At 49.2% G+C, this 15,516-nt stretch overlaps 1 long non-coding RNA gene across 1 annotated transcript; it reads right to left on the bottom strand.

Moving 5' to 3' along the window:
* Positions 1-558: 558 nt before the first annotated feature.
* On the bottom strand, positions 559-15,170 carry LOC142486157 (uncharacterized). The gene is made up of 3 exons (XR_012798827.1): positions 15,119-15,170; positions 13,531-13,687; positions 559-723 (listed from the first exon to the last, which is right to left on the bottom strand). It is a non-coding gene; the product is annotated as an uncharacterized LOC142486157 (long non-coding RNA).
* Positions 15,171-15,516: the final 346 nt, after the last annotated feature.

Raw genomic sequence — 15,516 nt, 5'->3', positions numbered from 1 at the left:
AATATGTATGTATGTACAGCTCAACCCCCTTACTGTAGAGATAAGGGAAAAGCAGAGAGGTGAAAACAGACGCACTACTGCAGGGGCGGCCAACTCCCGTCCTCAAGGGCCACCAACAGGTCAGGTTTTCAGGATATCCCTGCTTCAGCACAGGTGGCTCAATCAGTGACTCAGTCAGAGGACTGCCCTAGTGTACAGAGAGAGAGGGAAATAATTACAAAACATGCAGGGGGAATAGCCCCTTTAAATCTTCAAAGGCAAGATAGATGCACAGTATATTTGATAGGCTGTGATATTTGATATTTGTATAACGCTGTGCTTGGGGTCCAAACAATCACATCGCGTTATAAGCGGATCGCGTTAGAAATAATGTACAATTATATGCATTGTGCAATAAGGTATTTAAGTGTTACGCCGGTGCTGCCCGCAGACCAGACCCGTCCCCTGAGCTGAAGGGGAAGTGGTAATACACGCACCCGCAGCAAAGGGAGCGTGTCCGGAGTGTGGTATGAAGCGTTGCCAGGCCAGGTGTAGTAAGGTAGACAATACTTGCCGGTACTGGTTGTAGAGATAGAGTGATTGATGCCTCGCCGAAGTCAGGGAGTGGAGAGTGGAGATAGGTCGTAGTCCAAGCCGTGTTCAAGGGGTTACCAGAGTGAGCGTTCTCCAAGGAGTGCCGAGATCGAGAGCCAGAAGGGGTAGTCGTACGAGCTGCGTCAGAACCTGTGAAAACACTGAGAGAATCCAGAAGTACTTCCATACAGAGACTATGTCGAGCAAAGACTGAGAGCAGAGAGGAGCTAGATAAAGCAGGAAGGTCCAATCAGGAACGGAGGCGGGACAGGAAGAGCTACAGGGAGACACTGCAGATTGGTGCAGGCATAACAGGCCAGGTGAGTCTTGTTAGTAAAATATACTGGACACCTAACAAGCTCCTATTGAACCCCCAAAATAACCACAACATATATATAAGCATATGAATGTCACAGAGGAGTGCTACTGAGCATGGCAATATATATTTAAAACCAGAGACAGCACATAAAACACAGACACAGCTCAGTTTTAGCACATCCAGTGAAAATCATACACGGTACAGTGCCTAAATATATATCTATAAATATCTATTAAGTAAAATGGTCTTTTAGTTTGACATTTTTGGCCAAAATTGTTGTAAGCCCCTGAGCCAACGTCACGGCAGACCACAATTCAGGGGTCCCTAACGCTAATATAAATTCTTAATAACCTGTGTAATAACAGGAAGAATGATTTATAGTAAATCTGTCAATATTAGTTGCAAAGTTCTAAGTCTGATTGAAGCCTTTATTAACCTGTACATTACCAGGAAAGGCACTCTGTATTAGAGATGTCACAACCATCCTGCAAGCAAACAAGTTCCCCTGTGTGGAAGATGCTATGGAGTGAGCCCTTAACCATTTAAATGTGGGAGGGGGTGAGCTTAAATTAAGTAGGAGGTTGCCAACCTCCAATCAGCCAGGACTAGCTGAAACACAATTGTAAAATATACTGGACACCTAACAAGCTCCTATTGAACCCCCAAAATAACCACAACATATATATAAGCATATGAATGTCACAGAGGAGTGCTACTGAGCATGGCAATATATATTTAAAACCAGAGACAGCACATAAAACACAGACACAGCTCAGTTTTAGCACATCCAGTGAAAATCATACACGGTACAGTGCCTAAAAATATATGTATAAATATCTATTAAGTAAAATGGTCTTTTAGTTTGACATTTTTGGCCAAAATTGTTGTAAGCCCATGAGCCAACGTCACGGCAGACCACAATTCAGGGGTCCCTAACGCTAATATAAATTCTTAATAACCTGTGTAATAGCAGGAAGAATGATTTATAGTAAATCTGTCAATATTAGTTGCAAAGTTCTAAGTCTGACTGAAGCTTTTATTAACCTGTACATTTACTTATTAGATATTTATACATATACATATTTATATTTATACATATACATATACATATACAAATATTTCTGGCTGGGTGGAGGGCATTCTAAAACCACTTGTCAGGAACACACCCAGCTATAGCCAGGATACCACCGACCTGCTAAACAAACGGAATGTCATTGGCCCCCTCCCTACAGGAACACTACTAGCAACTATTTCCGGAGAGTCACTTTATACAAACATCCCCCACGAGGATGGGATTTCAGCCTGCAGATACTTTCTGGGATCGCAGGAGCCACTCACAGAGACAGTGACTAAATGCATTGAATTTATTCTGACCCATAACTACTTCACATTTGGAAATGACACATACCTCCAGACAACCGGGACTGCTATGGGTACTCGGATGGCGCCACAGTATGCCAATCTGTTCTGCGCAAAACTGGAAAGTGACTTTCTGTCCACCTGTCACTTGAAACCCCTTACATACCTTCGCTACATCGATGACATCCTCCTGATTTGGACCTCTGGCGAACAGGACCTCCTACAGCAGCGGTGCGCAAACCGTGGGGCGCGACCCCCAGGGGGGGCGCGACACTGCCGACGGGGGGCGCGGGGTTTACAGAGGCCCCGCGCGCTTCCCGAAGGCACTTAAATTAAGTGCCGGGAGAGCTGCAGGGCCTCTGTAAACCTAACTTACCGTGGCTCCGGCGGCTTCCTCCCTGCGGCGCCATGGCAACGCGGCGTCAAAATGACGCTGCGAGGTCATGTGACGTCACGTTGCTATGGCAACGTGACGTCATTACGCCGGAGCGCGGGTAAGTTGGGGTTGGGGGGGGCGCGGGAGCGAGGGGACAGCCGTCAGGGGGGCGCAGGGAAAAAAGTTTGCGCCCCCCTGTCCTACAGTTCTATGACAACTTCAATACTTTCCACCCGACCATCAACCTCAAACTCACCCATTCCCCGGATGAAGTACATTTTCTAGACACCACCATTACTATAAAAAACAACCAACTACAGACTTCTGTATACCGCAAACCTACAGACAGAGCCAGCTATTTGAGGGACAACAGTTTCCACCCGACACACACCAAACATGCAACCATCTACAGTCAAGCCATACGATACAACCGGATATGCTCCGACACAGCAGACAGAGACTAGCGGATTAAAGCCTTGAGATCAGACTTTATAAACCGTGGATATAACTACAGAATTGTAGACCAGCAAATTCACAAAGCCACCAGAATACCAAGAAGTGATCTCCTTGAATACAAACAGAAGGAGACAAGCGACAGGGTTCCTTTGGTGGTCACATATAACCCACACCTAGGAGCCCTACGCAAGATCGCCAGGAAACTACAACCCATCCTCCAGGAAGATACAAGACTGCAACAGGTCTTCCCTGAAGCACCCTTATTATCATACAGACAACCCCATAATCTCAAGAATATTATGGTGAGGAGTAAAGTATTCAGCAGTACAACTGAATGCGGGACAAAACCATGCCAGGACCCAAGATGCAAAACCTGCGCAATGCTCTACACAGCGGACACAATACAAATACCACACAAGAATCGGGAATACAAAATCAGAGGAGGGTTCACCTGTTCCTCCAGCAATGTCGTGTACCTCATCATGTGCATGAAATGCCCAGGGGGCTGCTACTACATAGGTGAGACAGGACAGGGGCTAAACAAGAGAATGAACCTGCATCGCCACAGCATCACACGCGGAACAAGAGACAGTCCTGTTGGCGAACATTTCTATGACTCTGGCCATAAGATGAACGTTCTGAGGGTTGCCATACTCAAAGGTAATCTTAAAACCCCGAAAGAGAGACGTTGCATGAATACAAATTTATGCAACTGTTCGGGACACTTAGCAGTGGCCTAAACAGAGATCGAAATTTTATGAGTCATTACTGACAGTAGTGAACTCTCGTCCCATAAGCGCTAAAGGCCATGTCTGTGCATACTGTGCTATATGTATGCACACACAGCTGTCTCTCACACATACTAATACTCCTTGTTTTTCCATCCCTATACACCAATAGGGACCACTAAGTATCCACACACACTTTTAGTTGTGCTACTAACTCTCACATTTCCACACCCACCCACACCATTTATATCCAGTCCCACTCCACACACACCTTGTGTAAAGCACTGTATATACTGTGGGCTCTCCATTCATTTTGATTCACACTGATACACATACACACTCTTTCTTCACTTGCTTTCACAGTAACCTTTTGACACCTCTAGCCATAAAACACATCCACACCGGGGGAAGGAACAGCACAGATAACATTCCAAGAGACACTGTTTTTAAGGTTACCTTTTGCTTCATTCATTGTAACATCGCCGGAAGAAGAGATCAGTGTATCTCGAAAGCTCGCACAAATAAAAGCATTTCGTTAGCCACAGAACGGTATCATCTATTTATTTTTTGATTATTGAAGCTCGGCTAACACGGTACTGATACCTCTACATGTATATACATGTATATATATATATATATATATATATATATATATATATATATATATACATGTAGAGGTATCAGTACCGTGCTAGCCGAGCTTCAATAATCAAAAAATAAATAGATGATACCGTTCTGTGGCTAATTATGCTTATTGGTTATCGTTTGTGTAGCATGTTTTCGGCATGACCAGATTAGCTGGCTGTCCTGTTAGTAAGGGCTCAAGAAGTGAGTTAGTGTCCCTAACGGGACTAGGCTTTAATTTGCAAGAAAGTAGTTTCTTAAAGGGACAGTGCACCCGTACTTATTTTGGTTGTGGCTAATAAACCACTAGTGTTTAAAGTTTCCCATCGTGTCAAGCGTCTTACTGACCCCGCCGCGAGGCCGTCCTGCCACAGGTGGTGTCAGAAGTGGGATGCTACGCCTCTGGGGGTCAGTAGATGAAGATGTGTTGAGACACTGAACTCAAGCGGGAAAAAAAATATGATTTTTGCTGAAGCATGGAAGTTACTGCTAGCAAGTGCTGAGTGTAAATTTTGCCCCGTCGGGTATGAAAGGATTGCTGTGTAAAGCTAATGCCTTTTGCTGAAGTGAGTGAATTTGCAGCTAGCAAGTGCTGTGAGCAAAGGTTGCCCTGTCTGTTAAAAAAAGAAAGTGAAAATGAATTTTTGCAAAGAAGTTGCCCTAAGAAGAACCCAGAAGGTTCAAATATTGTAAAGCAAGAACAACTTACGTGTGTTGTGCAAAGTCTGCCTCGTCGGGCGTGGAAAAAAAAAACGGGGTTTTAAAATGGCCACCGTCATTTGTCAGTTTTGCAATGTACATAACCATACAAAACAGTGTCCCTTCAGGCCATATGATGATTATGATGACAACGCATATGTGGCCCCGAGAAGAGAGACGTACCCGCAGATGGAAGCTGCAAAAGTGTCCAGTGTGTGTGTGTGCCCAGTACCACTGATGTCTCTGGAACTAATAAAACAAAGAGAAAGAAGAAAAATAAAAATATTTCTCAAGTCACAGAGGAAGTGACCGAACCACTTGAGCCTGCGATATCAGGACAACAGGCGTCAGCAAGCCACCGAGATGTGCAAAACTTCATCAAAGACTTAGAAGTTTCTCACCAAGAAGCTAGCGCGCTCAAAACAGAGCTGGGTACTTTGAAGAAAGCCAATGAGACGGTCCTAAGGGATATAGAGACTGTGAAAATGGAGAATATAAACCTGAAAGAAGAGGTTTTAAACCTGACCGGTCAGGTCAGTGATGGGACTGAGAAGCTTCACCAAGCGCAGAAAGTGAAGGCGCAATTGGCGCAAGAAAAATTAGAGGTGCAGGAAGCACTGCAGAATGCAGAGAGGATGCAACGTGTCTCCCTGGCGCAGCACACACAAGCAGCGCACCTATGGCATAGCCAGCTGCAAGAGCTACATGCAAGTCTGCAAGCGGCCAAGGAGAAGCAGCAAGTGCTACAGGAACGGCTGAGTACCCAGTATGTCCCCACAGAACAGCATGAGGAGCTGAGGGCCACGCTGTATGCCACAAGAGCATCGCTGGGGGCGGAGCTTGAAAGCCAGGTGATTCTGTGTGAGAGGGAGCGCGAAAAGGTCCAGAGACTGGAGCAAGAGCTGGAGAAGCAGAGAGGCAACTCCATCTCCATGAGTCAGTATGCCAAGGAGAAAGAAGCCTGGAAAACAGAAGCAGCGGCGATACTGGCGACAAAAACTACAGAGCTCCAAAAGATGAAGGCAGCGCTGACGCAAGCCCAGAGCAAGCACCGGAAAGAGGTGAAGGCCCTGAGAGGGGATTTGCAGGATCAAATTGAAGAGCTGCAGACGCAGATTGCTGAGCGCAAAATACAACTCGCCGAGAGGGAGGAGGTGACCGTCCGTCAGGTGGCTTGCCTGACATTGCGCTATGAAATCGAGATGGCTGATACCCACAGGCTGCTGGACGACACGGCTAATGAGAGGGACCGACTGCAGCTGGAGCTGGACAATGTCTGGGAGGAGCACAGGCAATTGCAGGTCAGAAATAGAGGAAAATAAACAGATTTAAGCCTTGCGCTGAACCTGCTAAGAGATGTGGAGTCGCGACTCAATACCAAAGAGGATGAACTGGCAGCGGCACTGAGTGAAAAAGGATATGCAGAAGGACAGCTTCATGACCTGAGGAAGGACCTGGAGTCTGAGCGTGCTGGCCGCAAGTTGGCGGAGAAACAAAAGCGTGACCTGGACGAGATACTCGAGGCCCTAAAGACTGAGCATGTGGCTATGTTGGACACTGCTCAGTTGGAAAATAAGATGAGAAAGACATCACAGGTTATCCAGCAACACTCCCAACAGAGTAAATTAAAGGGACAAGAAAGAAAGGCCCAAGCCTACGAGTCTGCCGACGGTAATAGAGCGGCATCATGGGGTGCACTTAGGGTTGATAAGACCCCCACCCAAATTGAAGTTATAAAGATAAATGAGGTGAAAACCAACACTAAAAATACGCTGATGGAGAAAGGTCCAGAAGCCATCACCACTGAAGCGGAGTTACTGTCTTCACAAGAGAAGGCTAAGCTTCAAGGTAGCCCTCTAAGGAAGCTTTTCACTGGATCAGGTTTAAAGAAGCTTTCAGGCAAGAAGCATAAAGGAAAGAAGGAAGAAGAGACAAAGGCAGAGTATGTGACAGAACAAGTACCTGTCTCATTGGAGTCTCGTGATCCTGCAGAGGTAGATGGAGGAGACAGTTCGCCCTCTTCTCCTGATGAGTCTATAGAGACCTCTCCTACAGAAAATGTAATGGGAGACACAGCACAGACTGTTGAAACAGAAGGTGAAGGGGCCACTTCTGATGGAGAAAGAAAGAAGGCATTACACCATGGGCCTCTTTTACTACTGGTAGTGCTGGTTCTGTTGAAAATGAAGAGGAAGCTAAAGAAAATGGTGAGGAACAAAAGCTGGAAAAGAGCCCGGAAGATAAGAGAAAGTTTGACAGCTCTGTATTATGGGAAGCTTTAATCTGTGTGGGTTCTTCTAAGAAAAGGGCCAGGAAGACTTCTGATTCAGACGAAGAAGTACAAAAAACCTTTGAGGAAGGTCAAAAAACAGAGGGAGAAGCAGGACAAGCACTGGTGAGTGAATACTATGAGCTAACTGAGGTCTTGGCTCTTCTACAGGGTAAGGGAGACTCTGAGCCCAAGAGGAAGAAGGCAGAGATAGCTGATAGACAGCAGGAGGCTTGGGGACATTTGCAAAAGGGGACACAACAAAGGCGGAGCTTCAACCCTAGACTCAGGACGGCACAAGAGAAAGAGGTAGAGAAGGATGAGTGTTCAGGCCCAAATGGCCTGGTAATTACCCAAAAAAGAAAATGCCTAAATTGGAAGGCAAGAAAAAAAAAGGGGGAGGGAAGGGCCGACTTCAGACATTGGCGACGAAGATGCTGGTGCACGGGAATGGTGCACGGGCCGCTCCACAGGACAATGTTTCGCTGGGGAGAGGGATATGTGACAGAGTCACTGACTCAGTGGGCTGTGACAGTGAATGGAGAGATGCTGCAGCCAGATCACTGAGTGTTAATCTCCTCAGACAGAGAAAGCACATCTGCAGCCTAATTAAACAGGGGCTGAACTATCAGTGAAACAAGTGCTTTAAAAAGCAAGAAGTTGCTCACACAAGGTGAGCTTGTTTTTCCACAGGAAGGTGGAGAGAACTCTCCCGGCTTGGAAGCCGTAGCAGCTGTTGCTGCTCTGGTCCCCCAGTGCTGCGAGGAGCTAGGCTGCTGGGACCAGCTGGGACCCCAACCCAGGATAAAGATACAGATTGCTGCGAGGCTAGACACAGCCTGCTCCCTGGAACCGTGTTCCTGTTTGCTGTTGGAGCTGAAAAACAGATAAGACTTTATTCTTATTATGCTTATTGGTTATCGTTTGTGTAGCATGTTTTGGGCATGACCAGATTAGCTGGCTGTCCTGTTAGTAAGGGCTCAAGAAGTGAGTTAGTGTCCCTAACAGGACTAGGCTTTAATTTGCAAGAAAGTAGTTTCTTAAAGGGACAGTGCACCCGTACTTATTTTGGTTGTGGCTAATAAACCACTAGTGTTTAAAGTTTCCCATCGTGTCAAGCGTCTTACTGACCCCGCCGCGAGGCCGTCCTGCCACTATATATATATATATATATATAATACTGAGTTAAGTTATGGTGAGTAAAAAAAGTGACAAAAACCCTCCACAGGAAAGCAAATATGCAAATATAACTGTATGCTCATCTGCATGTCTTAGGCAGGTCTGCAACCCCGCCTTTCCCCATTATCACCCAGCATACAGCACTTCCACTGCAGCAAGGGATTCTGGCAAATGACATGCAAATGAGCACACAGTGTCACTTTTTGCCTCAATAACCATTTTTAACATGTTTCCCTATAGGCTTAAGCTTGCTGCATGGTCACAGCTTTGAGCACAGCCAGGGTTAAGGTGCATACCCAGAAAACCACCCACAGACAGCCGTTTCGACCTTGATGGGTCTCATCAGTGTGGGGTTGATTTTACTGGGAATGCAAGAGAGGCTATGGGATAGGCTAAACCATAATACTGAGTTAAGTTATGGTGAGTAAAAAAAGTGACAAAAACCCTCCACAGGAAAGCAAATATGCAAATATAACTGTATGCTCATCTGCATGTCTTAGGCAGGTCTGCAACCCCGCCTTTCCCCATTATCACCCAGCATACAGCACTTCCACTGCAGCAAGGGATTCTGGGAAATGACATGCAAATGAGCACACAGTGTCACTTTTTGCCTCAATAACCATTTTTAACATGGTTCCCTATAGGCTTAAGCTTGCTGCATGGTCACAACTCAGTATTATGGTTTAGCCTAAATTTACCTCCGGGCTACATTCACCCCCTCGCAGAATCCCAACGACCTCGCTTGGGTAGCAACCATGCAACAGAGGATTATATAATGGAAAATGCATTGTAACTGTTACTTCACATACATTAGGCATTTTTTCACTGGTACCCAACATACCCGCATGGATACCCGAGGCCAGCTGAGTCTCAGAGTGGAGTGCCCCTAACTGATTGGGTGAGGGTATCCCACCTTGACTCCTGTGAGTCTTTTGGAGCTCAAGACCAGTCCCTTGCACCAGCCCACCTTCTCCCCCTTGCCGGATCCTCCGGTCTCGTCTCACGGGAGACAGGGAGGCTCAGTCTCTTGCCTCGGTCCACCACATGGTGAACATAGCGCTCCATCGCGCACCTGGGAGAGGCCACAACTACCAGAGCGGTCTCAACACAGTCTTTGTCCGCTCCAGCAATCCCTTTAACGGTGACACCATCGTTGGGCAGCACAACCTCTTCGTGCAGGCCCGGGTCTCGGGAAGGCCGAGCTTGGAGACTCCTCGTGCAGGAGTATGTGTCGCTCCGGTCCGCTACACCGGATACCTTGATGAGGTCGAGTTCGTTCCATGATCTGCAGAGATCTTCTGGGGGAGACACCTCCACCAGGACGCGATGACGGGGTGAGCCCATCGCCCGGGTGACCCTACCTTTGGAGTCACCAGGCTCCACGATCACCGGGGAGCTCACACCCGACACCCCTTGGGGCAGTCAACTTACCCCTATCGTTGTCGGCAGGTACTGATCCCAAGCCTGGGACCGCTGGTACCTCGGTGGTAGGCCGGACTGGCCGTTGCAGGTCACACGGGCCCACATCATGGTCTGCATCAGTTGAGGTGGTTGGCTCAGTGACCTCACTGGAGTGGTCCGCCGGCAGGCGCATCACCACTCTCGGTTGGTCGCTAGAATCACCACACATGGGCGGGGGTACAAACACCTTACCCTGGGCCTCCGGGATCTGTGGTTCTGGCATCGGTGGTTCCTGCTCGGGAACCGGGTCTGGAACCGACATCTGGGGTTCCGACATCTGGAGCTCTGCCTTCAGCGGCTCCGGTTCAGCGTCTGGAAAGTCCATTTGGGCACACAGCCCCTCCTCTTCTTTCTCTGCTGGTTCCGCCGCCTGGGGTAGGATAGGCTTTAGGAACCAGGCCCCGCAACACTCACATTGAGGCTCCCACGCCAGTGCCTCCCTCCGGGAACAGCCACATTTGAGGCCAAAACACTGGGTAAACGTTTCTCCGTCCACCTCAGTTGACCTGAAACCTAGCTGTAACTGGGACGGTTCGACTCCCTCTTTAAGGGCTTCACTCAGGCAGGGGCACATTAGCACCGTGACCTCTATTCCTGGCAATTTCCAGGGCTCATACACATCAGGGTGTAACCCCTGGCAGTCTCTCTCATCCTCGGGGAGGGAACACTCCATTTCTGCAACAGTGTCCTCTGCCGCTGGCGGTTTGGGTTGCAGGAACTGCGCCGCACAGTCAGGACACTTAGGCCCTTGGGTCAGCTCCCCAACGGCACACTCACATTCATTCAGACGGCCGTACAGGCATTCTTCCCCGTCTACCACGGTCATCGTGAGGGCAACTGGTGACTCAGATGCTCCGTCCATCCAGCCACCCGTCACCTTCCATTCTTTTAACGCACACGGGCACACCACCATTGGCAAGACTAAATGGGGGGCCCGTACGATTCTATACAGCCAAGGGTGCTTTTCTCGGCATCCCTTGCTTTCCTTAGGGGGAACAGAAATGGCTGATTTCTGCTCACGACACTCCCTCCCCCTGGTGGACTCTAGAGGAGGAGCAGCACAGTCTTTTGGGGAATGTTGCGAACTCGGTACTGAGTCACTCACAGTGTGGGGGCGGGGCTCTGGTTTTCCCGCCAGTCCTGGGCAGGGGTTTGCAACATTCTTCTGTGCAGGCTGGCAGTCAGCCGCACACGTGCCATGGTGATTTGGCGGGAGTCGCCATTTTGGGTGGGGCTCACTGTCAATGTCAATAGGGCTCTCGGTGCAGGCAGATACTGCCAAGTCAGGGTAGATAAAGGGGCACCCATCGGTCGGACCCCCGGGCAAATTTAAGAATTTAGGGCCATCTTCCTCGCTTAGGGTCTGGCCTGCATATATCAGGACAGTACTCCATTGCACGGTGTCATCATACCTTTGCCCTCTGACCCACGTACCCGCCAGTCCAGGGAGCTTCCGAACCTGCGCCTGGACATCTAACAAGGGCACGCCAGCCGGGACTGCCCCCACGGCAACCACGCGGTTAGGAGTCACGTTCACTTTCAAGGCCCATGCGTAGACCTCCTGCTTTGAGAGCACCCACATGGTGGAACAAAAATAGGACACAATTTAGAAAAAAAACATACAGGGCACCCCAGGTCTGATATCTCAGCAGCGCCTCCAAATGTAGCCTTTTTTGTGAACCGGCCTGACCCACCCAATCTCACATTGGCCCCTGTGGTCTAACCGGTCCCTTTCCTTGCGGCACACCTCTTCTAAGGGACTACTGGTAACTGTATAACACCTGTGGCTCCAGGAGATTTGAGCCTCCGCTAGCTGGGCGCCTGGGGAAACCCTTACCATTTACCTGGTGCAGCGCCTCCACTTACCCAGGATCCCCGTTATGAAAGATAGCCCTGGGTAAGAAATACAATAACACACGTATACGATAAAACAATAACTAACACTTTACTTGAGAACATATAACACATTACATAACATCATGCTCTATCCGCATCACCTTAACCATATCACCTCAGCCCAATGTCTGGTGTTCACACCCAGTGTCCTGTGATCCCCCACACCCAATGTCCCGTACTCCTACGGAGGTCGTGGGTGACTGCGCAGTCACTAAATTATCTATTAGGCCTGTTGGAGCACATGTGTAGAAATACCTTCCGAGCACTCCGATGCTCGGGCCTGCTACACTCTTCTAAAAGGGTCAGACGTGCGAAGCCTCCGTCTGATCCTATCCAGGTACTTCTCCAGGACCCCAACGAGGGTCCCACCGCTTCACGGGAACACAACCGTCTCTCGGTAACACACCGTCTCACGGGAACAGCAACCGCCGCTATCCCTATCCCTTAACGTGACAGGAACCCTAACCTAGGGCCTGTCCCTGATGAACCGCAACCTGGGGTGGCTTGGGGAAAACTCCTAGGGCCTGCGGAGTAATAACCTGCCCCCTCCCCTAGCTACCCAGTCCTATCTGTAACTACTAACTACTTGCTACTCCTAACAGCCTGCAGCAGACACACAGCTCTCACCGTCAGCCTGCAGACATCCACCCACGCTGCACACACTGCGCCCAGCACATGCAGCAACACACACACACAGCTGCATTCGTACACAGCCACCTGAATCCCCGCAGCAAATCCACTGCACACACTCTGTGCCTATTTGCCAGTGCGCACAGCACTACCCGCTGTGGCACTGCCAAACCTGCACCTACACACCTAAGGGTGACCTTCCCTATCTAGGGCCGTCCCTCTTCAGTTACCCCCTGCCCTTACCGGGAATTGGGACCTGCCTGGGAACCTAAGGAGAACCCTTACCTGGTGCAGGAGCCACGCGCTCCCTACACCCTTCCTACTCCTTCCTTCTCCTCTGCCTGACTGCCTGAGCAAAGCCCGGGAAAATGTATCTATTTTCCCGGGCTGAGCTTCCTTCAGCCCTATTGGCCGCAATGGAGCACCTGATCTCTGTCTCCCTATGCCTGCCCTCGCGCGATCTCTCCCTAGCTCTGGGGATCCTACCTGCGCATGCGCGACCTGTCTGGAGCCTTCCCTGCGCTTGCCGCCTACTGCGCATGCGCGAGCTAACGCGCAATGGCGCCGCCCTCTACTTTACAAGCCGGGCCGGTGGCAACGCGATCGCGGCCCTAGCGACGGCCCGATCGCGTCCCCGGCAACCGGCCTGCACCGCAATACCTCGCGCTGCTCCCTGCACTGGCCCCCACCCTCGCGAAGTGCCGGCGGGTCCGTCGCAGCCTCCGGCGGCACCCGCTACCACACGGCACTCGCGGAGGGGGGCCAGAAAGTGTAAATTTACCTCGGGGCTACATATATATATATACATATATGTGTGCATGGCCCCTATATATATATATATATATATACACACACACACACACACACACACATACACACACATACAGACAAACCCCGTAATAATGCGATCCGTTAAAACGCGAGTCCGCTATTTATGGGTTTTACCGGGCTATGGGTTTACCTGGTAAATCTCCGGGCGGCAACGTGGCCCCATTTGACGTCACGCAGCCATGTTGATGGGATTTGCAGGGGGTGATGCCGGGAGGAAGCCGGGAGGAAGCCGGGAGGATGCCGTGAGGAGCCGGAAGACGCCACCGCCGAAGCTAGGAGAAATAAACCTGTATAAAGAAGATAAATGTAACAGATGTTATCTCCGGGTTAGCCTTCAATAGAAGGTGTCAACCTCGGGCCCTAATGCAGCATCTGATGCTCTTTTACCACTGCACATATTTAGTAACACACTGATACACACACATCATGGGGAGCTGGGATTTGGGCGGGATGTCACTGTGTTCTACAGGTGTTTGCACAGGAATAGCCCCCTCTCTCCATCCCTTATTATGATTGGCCCTAGGATTGGGGGGGAGGGCTCAGTGCCGAGGAAACAATTGACAATCCCACCCATTTAAAGGCCATCAACAAATTTTTTGCTTTTAGCCCGTTTACATTTGGTAAAGTATCAACGTTCTTTACAGAGATTGTCTTTGGATAACTACGTGGGTTTGCACCTTTTAAATGACATCATCAATTTAAAGAAACAAGATACCGTGGGGCAGCGCCAGGAATTCTGGGACCGTTTCCTCTGTGCATAATGGCCCCCCCTCCCCTCCATCTCCCCATCTGCCTCATTAAGGGGATTATTCCAAATGCTCAGCTCACGTGAATGGGAGTTTTCGGACACTGCTTCAGAGCGGATTTAACCCTGTGCGTGCCCCAGGACATAGTGACACGTGTGTGCGTGTTGTTTTTCCGGGTTAGATCACTTCCTGTGTTCCCATGGAGCGCGATCTAACCAGTGAGGAAATGGAGGAGGATCGCTCTTCATCTGTTTCCTCCAAAATGGCCACTGTGATCACATGACCACACTGTGCCGTAGCGGCGGTGGCACTCAAAGGGTTAATAAGTCCCTTAAACTCCAAAAACATAACAGCAAATTCCCCAGAACACACAGTATGCAGGGATTTTATTAGGGGCTGGTTATACCCCAATGCTCTATAAGCAGCTCACATCCCCTATAATGGCCCTTCTAATAGCCCCATACCCCTGTTCTTCCTCATGAACGCTGGCACTATTTTGTGAAGCTGCTGTATATTAGGATTTACCAAACAGATAACATGCGCCGGCAACCGCGGTTACCCAGAATTCCCCAGGTGCTGTGACGTTTGCAGACTCGATTTTATCAGTTTACAGCAACAATTCCACCTTGTAATTTTTCCCAAATAAAGCGATTCTCTGGCTGCTATACATTACGTTGTGCTTATATATGTTAATTACGTCCATTCATGGCCAGGTAATGTCCTGCCCTTCTGGGATTATTACTATTATAATTTCACATTCTTTCTATTTGTTATCATTTAAACAACAACATGTCTCTCGTGCAGCACCTCCTCCTTATCCTCTAATGGGGAGAGAGAGGGGATGGGGGAGAGAAAGAGGAGGGGGGAGGAAAGGAGGGGGAGAAAGAGAGAAGGTGAGAGGAGAAATTGGGGGGGGGGGTGGAGAGAGGAGGGGAGAGAGAAGGGTGGGGGGGAAAGGAGCCCACCGCCTACCTGCTTCCCTGGAAGATTAAGGGGGCCTGCAGAGCTGCCCAGAGAGGTGCCTGTCGGGGAAGCCTCCCTCTTTAGACAGGCAGCCCTAAAGACAGCCTCCAGCAGGCCCCCTCTGTAGCACCTTCCAGGAGGCCCCCTCTGCACCAGGACTGGAGTCCCAGCTGTCGCCCCCTGGTGGAGGCCCGGGCTGTGGGTGCAGGCGCTAGTGTAATATGAAATGTCTGTGACGTGTGATCATATTTATATATACTTTCTTACTGTAATTCCAGTGAATGTAAAAAAACACTAGATTGCGCTCTACTGCACCACAAGCAGTGAAAGTGAAATCTTATGCAAAAATTGTGCAGTGATAACAAAATACAAATAATATACAGTGAATAATATTAATGACAGTGAAA

The sequence above is a fragment of the Ascaphus truei genome, unplaced genomic scaffold, assembly GCF_040206685.1.
Source record: "Ascaphus truei isolate aAscTru1 unplaced genomic scaffold, aAscTru1.hap1 HAP1_SCAFFOLD_758, whole genome shotgun sequence".
In the NCBI taxonomy this organism is placed as follows: domain Eukaryota; kingdom Metazoa; phylum Chordata; class Amphibia; order Anura; family Ascaphidae; genus Ascaphus; species Ascaphus truei.
The sequence above is the reverse complement of the archived record's forward strand: the minus strand, read 5'-3'. Positions and strand labels throughout refer to the sequence as shown.